General features: G+C 37.7%; 1 non-coding gene across 1 annotated transcript; it reads right to left on the minus strand.

Moving 5' to 3' along the window:
- Positions 1 to 218: 218 nt before the first annotated feature.
- On the minus strand, positions 219 to 325 carry LOC130460420 (small nucleolar RNA R71). The gene has a single exon (XR_008920292.1). It is a non-coding gene; the product is annotated as a small nucleolar RNA R71 (small nucleolar RNA).
- Positions 326 to 4504: the final 4179 nt, after the last annotated feature.

Raw genomic sequence — 4504 nt, forward strand, 5'->3', positions numbered from 1 at the left:
CCTAATCTTCACATTCAGTCCTTCATTCAATATTGCTCCACTATCAAGTAGAAGAATGTGACTCCGGAACAAACTATGGAGATGCTTTCCCATTTTCTCTGAGTGGAAAAGCAAAGTTGTGGATCAATGGGTTGAATAAAGCGGCAATGAAAATTACTATCTGGGAGTCTTTGGCCCTTGCATTCTATGTGAAATACATCCCACCTAAGAAGACAGCTCGTCTAAGGAGCCAGATCATTTCTATTACTCAATAAGCAGATGAGAGTTTGTTCGAGGTTTGGGAAAGGTTCAAGGATTTGCAGAGAGAGTGCCCACACCATGGTCTGCAACCATGGTTCTTGATTCCACAATTCTATAATGGTCTGTGTAATGAGTCTAGGATTATTTTGGATTCTGCGGCTAGTGGGAGATTCATGCAACTTGCTGTTACTAGAGCTATGGAGGTGATTGAGGAGATGGCCATTCACAATGCCCAGTATGGGAATCCTAGAGGTCTATCTAACAAGGGTGGTAAGCATGACCTAAATTCCTTAGAACAGCTGACAGCCCAATTGACTGCTTTACATTACAAGTTTGATAATATGCAAACAACAACTTCTCAATCTGCTCAACCTGTTAGTGTAGCTGCAATGAATTCTCAAGCTGTTAATGTTTGTGATAGTTGTGGGATTTCTGGTCATTATGCATAAGAGTGTAGGAGCTCAATCGAACAATGTCATGCATTTCAGGCCTACAAGCAGAATAATACGTACTCTAATTCCTAGAATGAGGGGTATAAAAATAACCCCCTACTGTCCTACAGGAGTACTAATATTCAGAACCCACACCAAGTCCAACATCTCCCACCACCACAACAACCATACCAACCACGGAGTAACTACAACCAACAGTCTGGTGGACCACCTGGGTTCCCTAGACAACAGACACCACCTTCACCCCCACAGCCTCAACCCACACAGTCTGATCCTATTCTAGTGGAGATGAGAAACATGATGATGCAGATGCAGAAGTCTCTGAATGAAAAGGATGCTAAAATTGATGCTCTTGCCGCCCATAACAAGATCATTGATACTTAGTTGACACAAATGGCTACTACTCTTGCAGGGAGACCCCAGGGTCAACTCCCTTCACAGCCTGAGAATAGAGAAACTGCTAATTAATGCTATTACCTTGCGGAGTGGAAAAGGTTGATTCTGAGGTGTCTGCTAGTGGTTTGGTTGATAAGGAAGCTGAAAAGGTAGTCATGGAAAAAGAGGCTAAACTGAGGTTAAGAAGGGGACAGAAATTCAAGTACCACCTATTGCACTCCCCTTCCCAAACCGGCAACTCAAGTGTAAGCTAGACAAACAGTTTGGCAAATTCTTGGATGTGATCAAAAACTTGCAGGTAATGGTTCCTTTTACTGAATTGATTTTACAGGTTCCTGCATATGCTAAGTTTATGAAAGATATTTTGACCAGGAAAAGTGATTTTTGTGAGGTAGAGACTGTAGCTTTTACAGAGGAATGTAGTGTTTATTTACAGAACAAGTCTCCACCCAAACTTAAATACCTTGGGAGTTTTTCCATCCCATGTAACATTGGCACCGTTTTTATTGATAAGGCTTTATGCGATCTTGGTGCTAGTGTGTCCGTTATGCCCTTGTCTGTCTGCACTAAATTTAACATGGGTGAACTTAAGGTTACTAATATTACTTAGCAAATGGCTGACCGTTCTGTTAAATACCCCTTAGGTGTTTTAGAGGATGTCCCCGTTAGAGTAGGTAAATTCTATGTACCTGTGGATTTTGTAGTGCTAGACATACAAGAGGATTCTCAAATTCCCATTATTTTAGGCAGACCCTTCCTTCACACAGCAGGGCCGGGGCGGTAATTGATGTTAAAAGTGGGAAATTAACTTTGTCTGTTGGGGATAATAAGGTTACTTTTAATCTGAATAGTGCCTTAAAGAGTCTCATGCTAGAGGAAGAACAATGCTATCGTATTGATGTAGTTGATTTTATTATGCGAGATAACGTCTCCCAAGTCCTTGAAAGGGATCCCTTGGAGGCAGTGCTTTGTTGTGAATCTTCTGCAGGTGATGGCAATTCTTGGAGTGTTGAAGTGGATGCTCTAGATTTAGCTCTTGATGGTGGAGATCTTGAACCCGAGGAGAGCACCACCGTGAGAAGGTTAGTTCGGCCGGTCTGTTCCCTAAAAGAGGTAAAGAAACCCGAACTTAAACCTCTTCCTGCCAATCAGAAATATGCATTTTTGGATGATGAACAGCTTTGCCCTATGATCGTCAGTACTGCACTTGATGCAGACCAGTTATCCCAACTTCTTACTGTGTTGAAAAAGAACAAAAAGGCCATTTTGTACAGTATTGACGATTTGAAGGGTACTAGCCCGGATTTTTGCATGCATAGGATACATCTAGATGATAGTCAAAAGCCATGCATTCAACCACAACGTCGTTTGAACCCCATTGTGCAAGATGTTTTGGAGGCTGAAGTTATGAAATGGCTTGATGCGGGTATTGTTTATGTTGTGTAATAGCCCAGATTTCAAGCAGCTCTTAAACTGGCTCTTAAAATATGCTTTTGAAACTAAATTGAGCTTAGTATCTTGGAAATTCATTAAGTTGGTGAGTGAATTTATAATTTTGTTATCACCATCTTTTAAGTTTAAAGATTAAACCTCGATGTTTTACCACTTTTTTTTTTTGTTTTAAGACTCCTATTTTGGTTATTGTAATAGCTCAGATTTTGATAAGCCCTCAATTTGTTGTCAAGCATAAAGTATTTTCTCAAATTCATATTTGAAACTAATTTAACATTATAGGCTTCGTTTTATTAAACTGATAAATGGATTCAAAATTTCTATTAAATCGACCATGAGCTTTTAATATAATTTAAAATCCTGAAAACTAAATTGTGTCAAGCTTTAAATGTTTTATTATTTTAGAAATTAATTTTTTATTCTTGAAGTTAACAATAGATAAAAGCTTAAATTAAATATATAAATAAATTAATTTGCCTTCTTAATTGTGTAAATCATGTGGAATAAGCCACATGACACTCTTTTCTTTTTCTAGGTGTTGACCAAGAAAGTGATGGGTCACCACTCTCACTTGACCTCCCAAAATACTCCAGAAATATCTAAAACACCTCTACTCCTTTGTTCAATTTTCTAGAACTCCCTCACACTCCTTCCTCTTCCTCCCCCTCTCATCTCACCGTCTCTCTCTCTGTGTCCTGCTCCACCCACCATCAGCACCTCCGTCGTGCTCCGTTCTCCCTCGCCAATTTGCTTCTAGCGATGTGAGTTGTTTGTGTTGTTGATAGCTCTTCCACCTTCCTTGCTCCGCCTCCCTCTCCTCCCTCGCAGCAGCGCCATCGCCAATGGTGGCCGTGGAAATCACTTCCACCATGTTCCATATCAAATTGGTAATCTATTCTTTTCCTCTTCTAATTGATTAAAGTAAATTGAATCAAGGACTCCAAATTAAGAAAACTCTAACTCATTTGATTTCTATCCTATTATCATGGTGATGTTGTGGGTTTTCTTCCCTCCTCCGCCTTCTCTTTTCCTCCGCCGGCCACACCGGAGCCAATGGCTGCCGGAGCCGCTACCGCTGCTGCCATTGTTACCGCTGCCGCTGCTGTTGTTCGAGTTGTTGCTGCTGCTATTGTTGTTTTTGTTGTTGTTGATTTGAACTCCCTTCATGCTCTCTATTTACCTTAAGGGTGTGATCTCAAACTATCCTCCTAAATTCCTTTCCATTTAGCCCAATTTATTCAATTCTAGTTTTCCCAATTCAATTGAAGTAGTGGTTGAATTAAATTGTGCCTTGGTGTATTAAAAGTCGATTATGTAGGAAGTAATTCTAACTATCAAGAGAGTAATCTCAACCTTTGTAAACAAGGAACTTGAAAGTATTAGTTTGTTTCGAGAAAGTTTTTGAATAGCTATGAAATTAATATTTTCAATTTGATAATTTGATCGATTAATATTGATTAAGCATAAAAACTTAATTGTTGAATTTTACGCTTTCCATCACGAATTATGGTTGGCAAATCCAATATGGTTTTCTTAAATAAAATACGTGCTATGTTAGTTCTATAATAAGTTTTTCGAAAGTCAATTGAGATTTCAAAAATAATTAATTAAGTTCTAGTTATATTAGAGTGAGTAGTTTATTAATTTAAAGTCTTTCTTGTTGAGGTGGATTGATGGCGAATGGTTTAAGAAGATTTGAGTCATGTAGTTAAGCGACGAATGATGATCGAATATATAGCTTTGGGATTTATGAATGGTTATTGAAGGTACACATTGTCCAACCATCTTCAATGCTTTAAACTATATTTGTACTTCATTAATATGTATGTATATATATATATATATATATATATATATATATATATATATATATATATATATATATATATATATATATATATATATATATATATATATATTTATATATATATAAATATATGTATGTATGTATGTATTTATGGATT

Source organism: Spinacia oleracea, chromosome 4 (genome assembly GCF_020520425.1).
Source record: "Spinacia oleracea cultivar Varoflay chromosome 4, BTI_SOV_V1, whole genome shotgun sequence".
Lineage (NCBI taxonomy): Eukaryota > Viridiplantae > Streptophyta > Magnoliopsida > Caryophyllales > Amaranthaceae > Spinacia > Spinacia oleracea.